The 18,943-nt window shown below is 47.8% G+C and overlaps 1 protein-coding gene across 4 annotated transcripts in view; it reads right to left on the reverse strand.

Moving 5' to 3' along the window:
• NECTIN1 (nectin cell adhesion molecule 1) overlaps positions 1–18,943 on the reverse strand; it is a 463,174-nt gene that overhangs the window by 335,834 nt on the left and 108,397 nt on the right. The window lies entirely within an intron of this gene.

Here is an 18,943-nt window from a genome sequence, read left to right on the forward strand (position 1 = left end):
GGGTCAGTAATGGTGTGGAGAGGCATTTCTTTGGAGGACCGCACAGCCCTCCATGTGCTAGCCAGAGATACCCTGACTGCCATTAGGTACCAGGATAAGATCCTCAGACCCATTGTGAGACCATATGCAGGTGCAGTCATAGAATCATAGAATGGTAGAGTTGGAAGGGACCTCCAGGGTCATCTGGTCCAATCCCCTGCTCAAAGCAGGATTCACTAAATCATTTCAGACAGATGTCTGTCCAGCCTCTGTTTGAAGACGTCCATTGAAGGAGAACTCACCACCTCTCGTGGCAGCCTGTTCCACTCATTGATCACCCTAACCGTCAAAAAGTTTTTTCTAATATCAGTGGGCCCTCGATTCCTTCTGATGCATGACAATGCTAGGCCTCATGAGGCTGAAGTGTGTCAGCAGTTCCTGCATGATGAAGGCATTGATGCTTTGGACTGGCCTGCCCATTCCCTAGACCTGAATCCAATCGAGCACATCTGGGACATCATGTCTCATTCCATCCACCAACGCCACATTGCACCAAAGACTGTCCAGGAGTTGACTGATGCTTTAATCCAGGTCTGGGAGGAGATCCCTCAGGAGAACATTCGCTACCTCATCAGGAGCATGCCCAGGCATTGTAGGGAGGTCATACAGGCATGTGGAGGCCACACACACTACTGAGCAGAATTTCCTTGTCTTGAGGCAATTCCACTGAAGTTGCATCAGCCTGTAATTTGATTTTCCACTTTGATTTTGAGTAACATTCCAAATCCAGACCTCCATGGGACATTAATTTTGATATATATATAATATTACAGGTTATGGGCACTAGATTTTTTGATGGGGCGTTGATCCAGGGAACTAGTCTGATTGCCTTATGTGGGGTCGGGAAGGAATTTTTCCCCTAATATGGGGCAATTAGTATTTGCCTCACGGGGTATTTGTCTTCCTCTAGATTGACATGTTAGGTTATAGGTTGAATTTGATGGGCTTACATCTACCTTTAACCTTAAAACTATGAAACTATATACAAGGACTGTGTTGTATAGAGGCAAGCCGTATGGTTGATGTGGAGTCTGGGAGATGTTGCAGATTTCAACTTTCAGTAGAATTATTCAGCACTCTGACATTGCGAGAGAATGAATAGATTTACTTGGGACATACAGCAACCATTTTCTTTATTATTACAACGTGGCTGATTATAGGAGAGAGCTGACATAAGCAAAACAACTGAGAGGTTATACAATACAGACTAAACAAACTAAAGCTTTACACCGCAACATCTTCTGTCTGCTCAACACAGTCCCTCCAGCAAAGCTGCAGCTCTTGCCATCACTTCAACAGGACAAAAGATATGGAGGACTGGCAAATAACAAGTTGTCCTGCCCCAGGTACTTAGGTGGTTAGGGGTGTGGTAGTGACACCAGAAGGGTGGCTCATTTTATACCTTGGGTGGCTCATTTTATACCTTGCTACGTGCCAAAATAACCTACAGTGGGGAAAATAAGTATTTGATACGCTGCCGAATTTGCAAGTTTTCCCACCTACAAAAACTGGAGAGGTCTATAATTTTTGTTGTAGGTACACTTCAACTGTGAGAGACAGAATCTAAAAATAAAAAATCACATTGTATGATTTTTAAATAATTAAATTGTATTTTATTGCAAGAAATAAGTATTTGATCACCTACCAACCAGCAAGAATCCTGGCTCTCACAGACCTGTTAGTTTTTCTTTAACCCTTTCGCAACCCTGGGATTTTGCGTTTTTGCTTTTTCGTTTTTTGCTCCCCTTGTTCCCAGAGCCATAGCGGTGTTTCTTTTTGGTCAATATGGCCGTGTGAGGGCTTATTTTTTGCGGGACGAGTTCTACTTTTCAACGCAATTACTAGTTTTACCATATCGTGTACGGGAAAAAGGGGAAAAAAATCCAAGTGCGGTGAAATTGCCAAAAAAGTGCAATACCACAGTTGTTTTTTATTTTATTTTTTTACCAGGTTCACTGAATGCTAAAACTGACCTGCCATTATTATTCTCCAGGTCATTACGCGTTCGTAGACACCAAACATGTACAGGTTCTTTTTTATTTAAGTGGTGAAAAAAAATTCCAAAGTTTGGTAAAAAAAAAAAAAAATAGCACCATTTTCTAAGACCTGTAGCGTCTCCATTTTTCGGGATCTGGGGCTGGGTGAGGGCTTATTTTTTGCACACCGAGCTGACGTTTTTATTAATACCATTTTTGGGTAGATCCGATGTTTTGATCGCCCGTTATTACATTTTATTGCAATGTTGTGGCGACCAAAAAACGTAATTCTGGTGTTTAGAATTTTTTTCTCATTACGCCGTTTACCGATCGGATTAATTATTTTTTTATATTGATAGATCGGGCGATTCTGAACGCGGAGATACCAAATATGTGTATGTAGGTTTTTTTTTATTATTTTATTTTGAATGGGGCGAAAGGGGGGTGATTTAAACTTTTTATATTTTTAAAAACTTTTTTTTTTCACTTTTTGCATGCTTCTATAGTCTCCATAGGAGACTAGAAGCAGCAACTGTCCGATCGCTTTTGCTACATACAGGGGACGAGTAGATCCCCTGTATGCAGCAGAAATGCTCCTGTGCTATGAGCGCCGACCACTAGGTGGCGTTCATAGCGACCAGCTCATGACAACCACAAGCGTCTGCTGCAGACCCTGGGTTGTCATGCCCACCCATCGGTGACCCGCGATCACGTGACGGGGGTCACCGATGGGCGGGGTTTGGGACGCGCTTCCCGGAAGCGCGCTTTAAATGCCGCTGTCAGAGATTGACAGCGGCATTTAACATGTTAACAGCCGCGGGTGGATCGCGATTCCACCCGCGGCTGTTGCGGGCACATGTCAGCTGTAATAATCAGCTGACATGTGCTCGGTTCAGTGCGGCAGTGCGGGCTCACCGCCGGAGCCCTCACTGAACCGGGGGATTACAACCTGTGCATACTAATATGTCACAGGTTGTAAAGGGGTTAAGAAGCCCTCCTACTCTGCACTCATTACTGGTATTAATTGCACCTGTTTGAACTCGTTACCTGTATAAAAGACACCTGTCCACACACTCCACCATGGCCAAGACCAAAGAGCTGTCTAAGGATACCAGGGACAAAATTGTAAACCTGCACAAGGCTGGGATGGGCTACAGGACAATAGGCAAGCAGCTTGTTGAGAAGGCAACAACTGTTGGCACAATTATTAGAAAATGGAGATGATTGTCAATCTTCCTCGGTCTGGGGCTCCATGCAAGATCTCAACTCGTGGGGTAAGGATGATTCTGAGAAAGGTCAAGAATCAGCCCAGAACTACACGGTAGGACCTGATCAATGACCTAAAGAGAGCTCGGACCGCAGTCTCAAACATTACCATTAGTAACACACTACGCTGACATGGATTAAAATCCTGCAGGGCATGCAAAGTCCCCCGGCTCACGCCAGCACATGTCGAGGCCTGTTTGAAGTTTACCAATGATCATCTTGATGATACTGAGGAGGAATGGGAAAAGGTCATGTGGTCAGATGAGACCAAAATAGAACTTTTTGGTATCAACTCCACTTGTTGTATTTGGAGGAAGAAGGATGAGTACAACCCCAAGAACACTGTCCCAATAGTGAAGCATAGTGGGGGAAACATCATACTTTGGGGGTGCTTTTCTGAAAAGGGGACAGGACGACCGTATTGAAGGGAAGATGGATTGGGTCATGTATCGTGAGATTTTGGCCAACAACCTCCTTCCCTCAGTAAGAGCATTGAAGATGAGTCGTGGCTGGGTCTTCCAACATGACAATGACCCAAAACACACAGTCAGGGCAACAAGGGAGTGGCTCCATAAGAAGCATTTCAAGGTCCTGGAGTGGCCTAGCCAGTCTCCAGACCTGAACCCAATAGAAAATCTTTGAAGGGACTGAAACTTAATGTTGCCCAGCGACAGTCCCGAAAACTGAAAGATTGGAGAAAATCTGTATGGAGGAGTGGGACAAAAATCCCTGCTGCAGTGTGTGCAAACTTGGTCAAGAACTACAGGAAACGTCTGACCTCTGTAATTGCAAACAAAGGTTTCTGTACCAAATATTAAGTTCTGTTTTTCTATTGCATCAAATACTTTTTCATTTTTTCATGCAATAAAATGCAAATTAATTAAGTAACAATCATTCAATGTGATTTTCAGTTTTTTATTTTTAGATTCTGTCTCTCACAGGTGAAGTGTACCTACGATAAAAATTACAGATCTCCCCATTCCTTGTAATTTGCAAAATCAGCAGTGTATCAAATACTTATTTTCCCCATTGTATGTGTATTTTACTGTATATGTTCAATATCTGTCTGTAGAAAATTAATTATAGTAATGCTTGTAAAAATCCAAGCATAAGGATTGGTGGTTTTAAGGCAAACTTAAAAGGAACGGACCATTTTATTTTCGCAAATGTGATGGAAACAGATAACACATTCCAAAAAAATACATAAAGTCACTTACTAATATGAAATTAAGGAAATCACAAGATGTATAGACTTGTTCATGATTAATGTTAATAACATGCAAATGATGGAAAAATGGAAACAACATTTTCAAAACATCTCGATTTATTCAGTATCAAAGATGAGCGCCACATGTAGAAATTCCCGCACTTCCAGCCTTAGCTGCTATCAATGAGGTTATTAATTGTTGTGAGGAATGTCCCACCACGCTGAATGCACTTGGGCGACAAATCATCAAGATCCATGCTGGCAGCTCCCTTAGTAATTGCAGACCAATGACATCCCAGATGTGCTCGATAGGAGACAAGTCTGGAGACGCTGTGAGTCATGGTAGCACGTTTAGGTTATGCAGGCTGCTCACAATAGCACATGCAACATGCGGCCTGGTGGTGTCATACTGAAGAATGGGTCCAGGGACATTTTGAGGAAATGGCCGTACTACTGTTCCCTGATTTCATCCATTCTGTATTGAAAGTGAAATTAGACCTCACATACCAAACATTAAGCATCAAACAGAGTCTACACAAACCATTTAGAAGGCAGTTGCATGACATTAGGCTATGAGCCAGAAGTTCATCTACAGGTGCTCAATTGACCCCACACACCACTGCACTCTCGCACATTCATGGTGCAGACAAAGATGGCAATGGAGGCTGGAATGAAGGTCTATTCTCAGCACATTGATAGCCATAGATTGGTCAGGGGAATGCAAAGAGTGTGCAAAGCAGTCACCAAAGCAAAAGGTGGCTACTTTGAAGAACCTAGAATATAAGACATATTTTCAGTTGTTTCACACTTTTTTGTTAAGTATATAATTCCACATGTGTTAATTCATAGTTTTGATGCCTTCAGTGTGAATGTACAATTTTCATAGTCATGAAAATACAGAAAAATGTTTAAATAAGAAGGTGTGTCCAAACTTTTGGTCTGTACTGTATGTGTACATACATATGTATTATATATACACACACACACACATTGTTGTTTTTCACTATAATACATGTATATAGATATATACTGTATATATCCAAATATAGTGCATAAACAAGAACATGAGGCAATACTTAAAAAATTTGTCCAGTACTTTTTTGAATTGCCCCAATGTATTTAGCATGTGATCATAAGTGTTTTTGTGATTACCTTTAGTTGTATGTATTGCCCGTGAGAGCGCTATCATGTCCGCTCACAGGCATCACGTGACCCCCGGCTGCAGCCGGTGCTGACATCCGCTGATGTCACATCAAGTTCCAGCTGCAGCTGGGCGAGACTCAGTGCTTTGCTCCACGGTGGACGCTGGGTTGTGGGCGAGGTTACCCCGCGCGTCACACTCAGCATCCACCGCACACTCTCCCTCTCCTCATTTATTGAGAAAGCACACGGTGGATGCTGGGTGTGACGCGCGGGGTAACCCCACCCACAACCCAGCGTCCACCGCAGGGACCGTGTCACTGATGTCACGCCTCACTTGATGTGACATCAGTGGAATAAAAAGCCGGCTGCAGCCTGGGGTTACGTGATGCCTGTGAGCGGCCAGCGATAGCGCCACTCACAGACAATACATACAACTAAAGGTAATCACAAAAACACTTATGAGCACATGCTAAATACATTGGGGCAATTCAAAAAAGTACTGGACAATGTCTTTAAGATCGAGTTGGGAAGTGCTGGGAGATGAAAATCACACGTAATGCTGCACTAGGGCGCAGCTTAATCAGCGGTGAGGACCTCCGGCCATTTCCCAGCCCTTCTAACCCTCCCTGAAGTTTTGCATTTTGGATACACGCATTATTGATTATTGATTTCTATTCATTCTGGGGTATTTCTTATTTATGCATCAATGTATTATTTTCAATAATGCCATTGCTTCATTACTGAGTAATTTTCTATTACATCAATCTGGTATTAGAGGTGTTATAGTTGAGGGTCTCATCCTGTATATTACAGGTAGGTTATAGCTGTTGTGCATAACTCAATTTAATAAATGGATTATTTTTTTTATTGTATGTTTGGGTGTGTGCAGGTTTTTTGTATGTAAATCTTTTTGTGTGCAGCAATGGACTAAATAACAGAACATCGCTATATACCATGACTCTACAGCAGAGGTCTATAGCTTCTCTGCTGTTTCAGTAACTAATTCTTTCCTCTATACACAGTACATGCACCCTTGTTATCGTTATAGTCCTAGGCACAGTATGACTAGATCAGGAGAGAAATCTCTGTAATAAACTTTGATATAAAAGTTCATTACAAGCAACTCCAGGTTATAATGTTATTATAGGATTTCCTCCCCCTGTGTAAGGAGGAATGACTCCTACAGTAAAAATGGCAGATGGACGAGAAATCAAATTACCCCATTAGGCATCATCAGCAGAGAGGAGCCTCTCATTATCTTCTGACACGTCAGATGATTGTTATTACTCCTAATGACGGCTGACGCTCAGTCATGTCCTAATCTGAGGCGGATTTTATCGACTGTCCAGACTGTTTGGACTCAACTTTAGTTTTTGTTTTCTGCTCACCCTCAATATTATATCCAAGAGGTGAACACAGAGACCCTTCATAGGTCTCTGACATGCACATCGCTGGTGTACGTGACAGGTTAAGGAGATGGTCACTGCATCATTAATGAGGCAGACTGTAGGGTCACTGGACCTTTAGTGGACGTGTATGTGGGAGCTGGAAGTCTCTTATTGATCTCTTAGGTTGACGATCGATAATCCTGACTGATAATCTTCTTGTTAGCTTGACCAAATGTTTCATGTTGAGCCGCACACATGTAATGTAATGGTGGCTGCAGAGTAGAATAAAACTTTATCATTATTATTTTTTTTTCTTTAATTTCGTTGAGGAGAGATTGGTAATCAAACTACTTGGCACCTAATGAGTTAACTTTAGTTAATACAAGGGGATGTTATCACATAGCAACTCATAAAGGGAGGCGACGTACACGCCCCAGTAAATTCTATCTGATAACACCCACTAAGACTTAACTAAAAAGTTAACCCCTTAACGACCTTGGACGTATGAGTACGTCCAAGGTCGCATCCCACTTTCCGAGGACACCCTTTCCAGAGCCCGCACCTTTCCAAGGACATGACAGCTGAACTGATCAGCTGTCATGTGCCCCTAACAGCCGCAGGTGGAATCGCGATCCACCTAACATGGCCACAGTGGAAGGACGTCACCGATGCCGTGTCACATGACCGCGGGTCACCGATGGGTTGGCATGACAACCCCTGCAGTTGCCATTGTCAGGATGCTATGAGTGCCGCCCAGCGTTCATAGCAGATGAGCACTTTGGTTACACATAGCTGAAGCCCTGCTGTGTGTAGCACAGGTGATCAGATGATCGCAGCTTCTTGTCTCCCATGGAGACTACTGAAGCAAGTGAAAAGTAAAAAAAAAAAAAAAAAAGGTTTTTTACAAATATTAAAAAAATATAAAAGTTTAAATCATCCCCCCTTAGGCCCCATTCAAAATAAAAAAAATACATATATTTGGTATCACCACATCCAGAATCGCCCGATCTATCAATATATAAAAAGAATTAATCTGATCGGTAAACGGTGTAAGGAGAAAGAAAATCAAAACAACAGAATTACTTTTTTTTGCTCGCTGCAACATTGCAATAAAATGCAATAATAGACGATTAAAAGATCGTATATACCCCAAAATGCTATCAATAAAAACGACAGCGTCACCCGTCCCCAGATCCTAAAAAATGGAGATGCTACGGGTCTCGGAAAATGGCAACTTTTTTTTTTTTTTTTAACAAACTTTGGATTTTTTTTTCTTTCACCACTTAAATAAAAAAGAACCTATACATGTTTAGTATCATGGTCTTATCATACCACATCTCCTGGGCAGGGGAGGAAGCAAAAGAGTATACAGATATTACAGCATGGGATCACAGATGATTCTTTTTGTGAGATAAAACATTTCCCTGCCTGTTTTTAAACAATGTTTAAAGCAAGAATCATCTATGATCCTGTGCTGTAATATCTGTATAGTCTTCTGCTTCCTCCCCTGCCCAGGAGCTGTGGTATGATCAGACCATGTCCCTGTACGGTCAGACACAGCCATTACACAGTACACAGCAGGAGCACATTTATAAGATTATCTCAGCACAGGAGCATTTTATTTAAACACATCCAATTGTGGGAGTTATTATTATTATTCCAAGATCTATTGATTAAAATTAACTTTTATTTGTGAGAGAACCCCTTTAACTCATTAGGTGCCAAATACTTTCAGTAATTCTAAATAATAATAACAATAATAATAATATTTATATAGCCCCAACATACTCTGCAACACTTTACAATTGAACTTTGAATGCTAATATCTCTGCAACGGAGTAGCGAAATTAAAAAAAAGAAAATGTTTTATTCCGCTCTGCTGCCACTATTAGATCATGTGTCCAGTTCAACATGAAACATTTGATGAAAGTCCTCTTTAATGTGATATAATACACTGCTCAAAAAAATAAAGGAAACACTTAAACAACAGAATATAACTCCAAGTAAATCAAACTTCTGTGAAATCAAACTGTCCACTTAGGAAGCAACACTGATTGACAATCAATTTCACATGCTGTTGTGCAAATGGAATAGACAATAGATGGAAATTAATGGTAATTATCAAGACACCCTCAATAAAGGAGTGGTTCTGCAGGTAGGGACCACAGACCACATCTCAGTACCAATGCTTTCTGGCTGATGTTTTGGTCACTTTTGAATGTTGGTTGTGCTTTCACACTTGTGGTAGCATGAGACAGACTCTACAACCCACAGAAGTTGCTCAGGTAGTGCAGCTCATCCAGGATGGCACATCATTGCGAGCTGTGGCAAGAAGGTTTGCTTTGTCGGTCAGCGTAGTGTCCAGAGGCTGGAGGCGCTACCAGGAGACAGGCCAGTACACCAGGAGACGTGGAGGAGACCAAAGGAGGGCAACAACCCAGCAGCAGGACCGCTACCTTCGCCTTTGTGCAAGGAGGAACAGGAGGAGCACTGCCAGAACCCTGCAAAATGACCTCCAGCAGGCCACAAATGTGCATGTGTTTGCACAAACGGTTAGAAATCGACTCCATGAGGGCCCGACATCCACAGATGGGGGTTGTGCTCACAGCCCAACACCATGCAGGACGCTTGGCATTTGCCACAGAACACCAGGATTGGCAAAGTCGCCACTGGTGCCCTGTGCTCTTCACAGATGAAAGCAGGTTCACACTGCGCACATGTGACAGACGTGACAGAGTCTGGACACGAAGTGGAGAGCGGTCTTCAGCATGACCGGTTTGGCAGTGGGTCAGTAATGGTGTGGGGTGGCATTTCTTTGGAGGGCAACATAGCCCTCCATGTGCTCGCCAGAGGTAGCCTGACTGCCATTAGGTACCGAGATGAGATACTCAGACCCCTTGTGAGACCATATGCTGGTGCGGTTGGCCCTGGGTTCCCCCTAATGCAGGACAATGCCAGACCTCATATGACTGGAGTGTGTTAGCAATTTCTGCAAGGTGAAGGCATTGAAGCTATGGACTGGCCCGCCCGTTCCCCAGACCTGAATCCGATTGAGCACATCTGGGACATCATGTCTCGCTCCATCCACCAACGTCTTGTTGCACCACAGACTGTCCAGGAGTTGGCGGATGCCTTAGTCCAGGTCTGGGAGGAGGTCCCACAGGAGACCATCCGCAACCTCATCAGGAGCATGCCCAGCCGCGTAGGGAGGTCATACAGGCACGTGGAGGCCACACACAATACTGAGCCTCATTTTGACTTGTTTTAAGGACATTACATCAAAGTTGGATCAGCCTGTAGTGTGTTTTTCCACTTTAATTTTAGGGATGACTCCAAATCCAGGCCTCCATTGGTTAATAAATTTGATTTCCATTGATGATTTTTCTGTGATTTTGTTGTCAGCACATTCAACTTTGTACAGAACAAAGTATTCAATGAGAATATTTCATTCAATCAGATTTAGGATGTGGTATTTGAGTGTTCCCTTTATTTTTTTGAGCAGTGTATAATTCAGGGAGATGAGAAGTCTTGATCTATAGCCACACACATTTCTGGATTTACTCCCCTACACTAGCTTTACTAGTCTGACTTACAGCTGTTAGGTTTATATGTGTGACACCCCAGGGGTCTGGTTGCCACAGTAATAGAGACATTATGTCTGAGAGCAAGTGGGAGGTTTCTCTGGTCAGGAGCCCTAAGCATGCAACACTGCCCGCCCAGACCTGGGAGGGGAGGAATCTGCCCTTATAAACTGGGTCTGTGGCGGGATTAGAGCAGACAGAGACAGAGCCTGCAGAACAAGCAGAGCAGTCAGAGCCTGGAGAGGGAAAGTGAGAACAGGAGCTCTGTAGGAGCAGCAGCTGAAGGCCAGGGGCTGTGAGCAGAGATATAGCTCGCCCTGGCTGAAGTTACTAAAACCGGACACAGGAGTCCGAGGCTGTGGGGACTGATATATACCCAGCAGCAGAAACCAACCGGCAGGGGATTCCAGGTCCTCTGGCCAAAGAAGCCCGGAGGCTCAGTCACAAAGAAGGGACCAGCGCCGCCATCCAGGAGCGGAGGCTAACAGAAGGCCCCAAGTGACCAGCCATACGGGTGAGCACCACACGGTATACTCAGGGACGTGGGCTACTTGTAACCGCTGACAGCAAGGTAGCCAGGAAGAGTGCAGATAAATGGGGAGGCTTACAACTCCACCTGGCCAGGGGAACTCCTGCTTGCTCGCAGACTGACCAGGCCCCTTATACTAGCCAGTACTCCCGGGAGGGTCTGCCTTGTACCATCAGTAAAGACCCTGAACTGCACCTCACGTCTCTGTGATTCCTTGCCGCACCAGCACCATTAGCACTGGGACCCTCACACCATCACTCCCATCATCTCTCACATTAGCTGCCCTGAGGCAATACTTCTCCCGTGGGGAGTTATCCCATACTCGGCTGCGCAAACAACATCAGCCTCAGCGGTCGGCAGCGCAGCGGCGGTCCCCACTGACCGCAATCCACGGGTGGCGTAGTCGGACATTTGCTATACATTAAGACTGCCACTGGTTTGACCACCCTGGGCACGGACCGGGTCACCGCCACACAGAGACTACAACCCCCAGCATTCTACAACAGGCCCGGTTCCGGGTTCCCCTGCACAACACAGGCCCAGGGGGCGCGTCAACTTTGGCGAAGTCGGCAGGATTTCGTGCCCGCAACCACCGGGTACTGCGTGCCTGAAAAAGAGACTTTTATACTTACCTGTGGTGAAGTTTCCCGCCGTCCGGAGTCGTTTCCCGCCATCAGACACCATCTTGGACCGTTTCCCGCCGTCTTCTGTCTTCTTCCCGCCATCCGCAGCTGCTTCCCCCCTTCGGACGCCATCTTCGGGACGCCGCACGGGAAGAAGAGGGGCGTGGACGCCGAAAGCGCGCGAGATCCGAAGCTCCGCCCCACGCTCTGACGCTACGCAAGGTCCTGGAAGGGAGGAAGAGCGACGCTGACGTCATCGGAGCGCGACGCCAGGTCCTCAACCCCGACGATCGACTGCGGAGCCGCGGCCTACGGAAGAAGAGCATCGCAAGGTAGGCCACGGTCCACTAGGGGGGAGGAGGATGCCGGATACCGAGGGGAGCTCCACTGCCACAGCCACCGCCAGCGCAACCGCTGCAGCAGTCATGCCATTCACCATGCCCTATATCCCGGGGGCAACCTGGCTACCCCAGTACTCAGGGGAGTCACATACTCTAAATGACTTTAGAGAAAGACTGGATAGCCTCTTCCAGGTGTACCCCCTCACAGAAGAGCAAAAGGTGAGCATCCTGGTGGCCCAATTAATCGGGGCAGCCCAAAGGGAGGTAAAGTCCTGGCCACCTGGGAGGAAGAGGACTGTCAGAGAAATACTAGCCCGGCTGAAAGACACATTTGATACCCGCACCTCAGCCGAAATAAAGCTCAGGTTTTACGGGTGTTAACAGCGGGCACATGAGAGTATAAGAGACTATGCTCTAAACCTACAAGAGGCCCTGAGAGCCATTAAGCAGGCAGACCCTGACAGCGTGGGAAATGAAGATAAGCTGTTGACTGAACAATTTATTGAGGGTCTACTGTGCAATGCCCACCGAACCCAGTTGCAGGCAATGGCCTTACAGGACCCTGACCTGGACTTTGCACAGTTCAAGGACAGAGCCATCCGGGTGCTCCGAGAACCGGCACCAGGTGGCGCTGTGACCCACAGGCGCCCTGCTATCACTTACCACCAGGAGACGGCGCCCTTGTCTGCAGGGCCTGTGGGAGCTGATGCGCAGGCTTTAAACAGTGACCCGGCTACAGACCTGCACCATCAGGTCCAAGAGCTGACTAAGAGCGTTGCCGCGCTAACCAGAACTGTGCAGTCTTTACAGGTCTCTTCTCCAGGAAAGATCCAGCTGGCATCCGGACCGGAGGACGTCCCGTGGCACCAACTGAGGAGGACCCCACCGGCCAGAGGAAGACCCAGCGACAGATACAACGAGGACGGACGACCCATCTGCCGCCGCTGCAATCAACCCGGACATGTGGCAAGGTACTGTCATTTAAACGGGCACAACCTGGGGTAGAGGGCCAACCCCCAGGCATAAGACCATCAGGCCCATCAAACTGGCGTGATAAATACGTAGGGGGACGTGCAATCTTGCCTGTGGTACTGGATGGCATTCCTATGAGTGCCCTACTAGACACTGGGTCACAGGTGACCTCCATCCCGTACGTGCTCTTTAAACAGTACTGGAATGACTCGGACATAACCCGCTACCCAGATGACGACCTGAGTATCATCGCCAGCAATGGTCAGCCCGTGCCGCAGGTGGGATTCAAAGAGGTGAGCATTAAGATCGGTAAAGTCGAACTGGCGGCACAAGGACTGATTATAGTGGACATAGACCGTCATGAGAGTCACCCTAGAATAACCTTGGGAACTAATGTGATTGAAAATTGTCTTGCAGAGGTGATTCTCATTTTATAGCAGGTTGCCAAGAACGCCAGTTCCGGCCAGCAGCGTGTGCTCCAAAAAGAGATCCGGGCACTGATGAAGCGGCAACAGGTGGAACTATCTGGTGGTGAGATAGGTAGCGTGAGAATGTGTGACCCGTTCCCTATTGCCATGCCCCCAAAAAGTGAGATGATGATTTGGTGCCGGGCAGCTATTGGTCTAAGAGGTAGAGACTACCAAGCAATGGTAGAACCCGTCTACTCAGACAGTAGGCCCACCATTTTGACGGCACGGGGGGTGGTCGATGTACGCCATGGGAGGGTGCCCGTTCGCATCATAAATATCGGGGAGAGAGAAGTATACCTGCCCCGGAATGCCACGCTAGCCAAATTGTTCACCATAAACCAGAATTCTGTACAGGCCGTGGAACCCTTGCCTCCATCTCAACCAGAGGAAGGTAACGGCTCTAAGAAACCAATGGAGGACTGGTGTCAGCAACTGCATTTGGGTACTGACTCCACTCCCTCACACCAGAAACAGGGAGTCTATCGGGTGGTTCGAGAGTACGAGAGAGTGTTTAGTAAACACCCGCTAGACTTCGGGCGAGTAAAGGGGGTAGAACACCACATCCCCACGGGAGACCATCCTCCCATAAAGGAGAGATACAGACCCGTACCCCCGGCACACTACCAACACGCCAAGGGGATGCTTAGAGACATGAAGGAGGCTGGGGTAATCAGGGACAGCTGTAGCCCCTGGGCAGCTCCACTAGTCGTAGTGAAAAAGAAAGACAACACCATGAGAATGTGTGTAGACTACAGGAAGGTCAACCGTATCACACACAAAGATGCGTACCCGTTACCAAGGATAGAAGAGTCCTTAGCTGCATTAAAATCTGCTAACTTCTTCTCTACTTTGGATCTCACTAGCGGGTACTGGCAGGTTCCTGTAGCAGAGGCGGACCGGGAGAAGACCGCATTCACCACCCCGATGGGTCTCAGTGAATTTAACTGTATGCCGTTCGGGCTCTGCAACGCACCAGGAACCTTCCAACGGTTGATGGAATGCTGTCTGGGACACCGGAACTTCGAGACGGTCCTGTTATACCTGGACGATGTCATCGTCTATTCCAAGACCTACGAGGACCACCTGAAACACCTGGCAGAAGTGTTCGAAGCTCTGGCAAACTACGGCCTAAAGGTGAAACCCTCCAAGTGTCACCTCCTGAAACCAAGGGTGCAATACCTGGGACACGTGGTGAGTGCTGACGGAGTGGCTCCTGACCCTGATAAGATCACCGTGATTAAGGACTGGCCAAGACCCTCCAGCATAAAAGAAGTGCGGCAGTTCCTCGGGTTGGTAGGCTACTACCGAAGATTCATTCCCGGTTTCACCAAAATGGCAGCCCCAAAGCAGGACTTCCTGATAGGTCAATCTCGGAAAGCCAAAAACCAGAAGCCGCCCTTTAGGTGGGAAAAGCTGGAAGAGGAGTCCTTCTGCCAGCTGAAGATGACCCTCACGGGGGATGAAATCCTGGCATATCCAGACTACAGCCAGCCCTTTATCCTCCACACGGACGCAAGCAACATCGGGCTAAGAGCCGTACTGTCCCAGATCCAGCAAGGGAAAGAACGGGTAATTGCTTACGCCAGCCAAAAGCTACGGCCCACGGAGAGGAACCCTGAGAATTATAGCTCATTCAAGCTGGAGTTCCTGGCAGCAGTGTGGGCAGTGACCGAACGTTTCAAGCATTACCTTGCCTCCTCCAAATTCACCGTGTACACGGATAACAACCCGTTGACACACCTGGACACTGCAAGGCTCGGTGCCCTGGAACAGAGATGGATGGCCCGCCTGTCCAACGTTGAATTCACCATCAAATACCGGGCAGGACGCTCAAATGCCAACGCGGATGCCCTGTCTAGAATGCCGAACTTACCGGATGTAGGGGAAGATCCAGAAGATCTGGAAGAAGTTGAGCTCCCTGCGTTCCACCGTCATGGGATTACCCTGTATTCCCACCGTGTGAAGGACAGGCGCTCCGTGACGTTCAATCCCTTGCCCCACTACAACTGGGAGGAGACGCAAGACAGTGATCCCGCAGTCCATTTGGTGAAGGAAATGCTGACCCAGGCCGATGCCCGTCTTGACCCAGATGCTCCGGAGGAGACCAAGCAACTGTGGAAGGAGAAAAGTAAGCTGTTCCTCTACAGGGAGAAGCTGTGCCGGAGAATGGTTAACTCTCGAACACATGAGTTGACCTGGCAGGTAGTGGTCCCAAGACGAGACGCGGCTATGGTTCTGGAGGCATACCACAACGGAGCAGGGCATTTCGGATGGAAGAAGCTGGAGTTCTTGTTGCGTGAACGGTTCTACTGGGTAGGCATGAGAGGAGCCATTGAGAGGTGGTGCAGAGACTGTGGCCTGTGCCACCTGAGAAGAAAAGACCGAGCCAGCCAGAAGACTCCCCTGCATCCCATCATCACCAGACAGCCACTGGAATTGGTAGCCCTGGACCATGTGAAACTGGCTCCAAGCAGATCTGGGTATGTCTACGCCCTCACAATCGTAGATCATTACTCCCGGTTCCTGGTGGTGGTCCCGGTCAAGGACTTAACGGCTCAAACAGCAGCTAGAGCCTTCCAGCAGCACTTCTGCCGTCCACACGGGTACCCGGACCAAGTGTTGACAGACCAAGGACCAGCCTTCGAAGCGGAGGTCTTCCAGAAGTTCTGCAACCTGTATGGCTGCAAGAAGATAAGAACAACGCCCTATCACCCTCAAACCAATGGACTCTGCGAGAAGATGAACCAGGTGGTGATAGATCTGCTAAAAACGTTGCCCCTGGAAGAACGCAGTCTGTGGCCTGAGAAACTGCCCGATCTGGTGGACCTGTATAACCACATCCCTGTAGGTTCCACCAACTGTACCCCGGCTTACCTAATGAGAGCAAGACCTGGTAAGCTGCCTATTGACCTGGATATGGGAGTCCTGACGCCTGAGGACACCTCGCCAGAGGCAGACTGGGATACAGAATGGCAGCAGCAGTATCGGAAAGTACAGGAGAGCGTCGAGCAAAGTCTGTCTCAAGCTAGAGAAAGGCAAGAGAAGGCTTATAACCAGTATGCTCCCACTGTTCCCCTGGTACCTGGAGAGCAGGTCTTGAAGAGTAAGAGGCGGCTCCACAAGTTGGACGACCAGTGGGAGAAGGACCCGTACACCGTACTGCCATCAAGCCATGAGAACCCAAAAATCTGCGTAATCAGTAAGGATGGAGGAGAAACCACAGCCATTGTCTCCAGAGACCACCTGAAGAAGTGTCCCGAGCAGCTGCAAAGCCCTGAAGAAGATCAAGAAAACCCTCAACCCGCAGAGGAAAGGGAAGAAATGATCAGTACCGTACTCGGAGACATCCCCCGGTCTTGGACACAAGTAAACGGCGCTGTCGTGGTACCCGTCCTCACCTTTCTCCAGCCAGCCCCGCAAGTGCCTACAGAGGAACCGGTAGAGCTGGAAGAGCAGCCGGCCCAAGAGGCAGAAGAGTCCACACCAGCAGTACAGGAGGATCAACCCTCTGCTAGTAGTGAGCCTGCCGTGCCCCTAGTGAGCCAAAGAGTGCGCAGACAGCTGCCCAGCTTACCCATAACACCTCCTACACCCTGTAGTGCAGAACCAGTTAGTGAGCTCCGTAGGTCCACTAGAGTCACTAGAGGTTAGATGCCCGCTCGCTGGAGAATCTAAACTAATGCACTGTGAATTTATCTGCTAACTGTTTATGGTTTATGTTTGTTGCCTGTAATTAATTATGTTTCTCCAGTTACCCTGCAGATTTTTATGGACTAACAGGTTATGGACGCTGGATAACCGGAACAGTTTTGTAGATAGTTGCACCTTGGTGCCTCTTGCGAAGACGGCCGCGGAATAGAAAACCTGTCTGGCGTGGCCTCCTTGCGTCCCAAAGTAGTTAGACGACCCTTGCAGCCACGCCCAAGGACAACGCAAGGGGTTTGCTTTGGACAGGTCCCCTACTTCACTTAAAGCTTCACCTTGGGTGATATGGACACCCGGTTGCGGACACGCCGTGACCTTTAAAGAACTAAAGCTTCTTGTAAATATGTTATTCCCTGTATTTATGTTTCTTTAAAAAAATGTGTTTAGTCCCGGAGTACTAAAATTTACTAGGGGGGAATGTGACACCCCAGGGGTCTGGTTGCCACAGTAATAGAGATATTATGTCTGAGAGCAAGTGGGAGGTTTCTCTGGTCAGGAGCCCTAAGCATGCAACACTGCCCGCCCAGACCTGGGAGGGGAGGAATCTGCCCTTATAAACTGGGTCTGGGGCGGGATTAGAGCAGACAGAGACAGAGCCTGCAGAATAAGCAGAGCAGTCAGAGCCTGGAGAGGGAAAGTGAGAACAGGAGCTCTGTAGGAGCAGCAGCTGAAGGCCAGGGGCTGTGAGCAGAGATATAGCTCGCCCTGGCTGAAGTTACTAAAACCGGACACAGGAGTCCGAGGCTGTGGGGACTGATATATACCCAGCAGCAGAAACCAACCGGCAGGGGATTCCAGGTCCTCTGGCCAAAGAAGCCCGGAGGCTCAGTCACAAAGAAGGGACCAGCGCCGCCATCCAGGAGCGGAGGCTAACAGAAGGCCCCAAGTGACCAGCCATAAGGGTGAGCACCACACGGTATACTCAGGGACGTGGGCTACTTGTAACCGCTGACAGCAAGGTAGCCAGGAAGAGTGCAGATAAACGGGGAGGCCTACAACTCCACCTGGCCAGGGGAACTCCTGCTTGCTCGCAGACTGACCAGGCCCCTTATACTAGCCAGTACTCCCGGGAGGGTCTGCCTTGTACCATCAGTAAAGACCCTGAACTGCACCTCACGTCTCTGTGATTCCTTGCCGCACCAGCAACATTAGCACTGGGACCCTCACACCATCACTCCCATCATCTCTCACATTAGCTGCCCTGAGGCAATACTTCTCCCATGGGGAGTTATCCCATACTCGGCTGCGCAAACAACATCAGCCTCAGCGGTCAGCAGCGCAGCGGCGGTCCCCACTGACCGCAATCCACGGGTGGCGTAGTCGGACATTTGCTATACATTAAGACTGCCACTGGTTTGACCACCCTCGGCACGGGCCGGGTCATCGCCACACGGAGACTACAACCCCCAGCATTCTACAACAGGCCCGGTTCCGGGTTCCCCTGCACAACACAGGCCCAGGGGGCGCGTCATATGCTAAGATCAATATGTCAGTGTTACATAATAAGGGATCATATACTCAAGTGTATACCATGCAAAAGGCATATACAGAGCTACACCTATTTTCCTACTAAATTAGCAGTGTCCTCCTGCTGTGCACCCCAGAAATATGCATCTTATATCGGTTAAATAAAGACCTAAGTCCATAAAGTTCAACCTTCCTCCACCAATTGTACATTTTGTCACTAATTTAACTTTAACCCA

This window comes from Phyllobates terribilis, unplaced genomic scaffold (genome assembly GCF_046119375.1).
Source record: "Phyllobates terribilis strain yellow unplaced genomic scaffold, ASM4611937v1 Scaffold_12__6_contigs__length_324123572, whole genome shotgun sequence".
Taxonomy (NCBI): Eukaryota; Metazoa; Chordata; class Amphibia; order Anura; family Dendrobatidae; genus Phyllobates; species Phyllobates terribilis.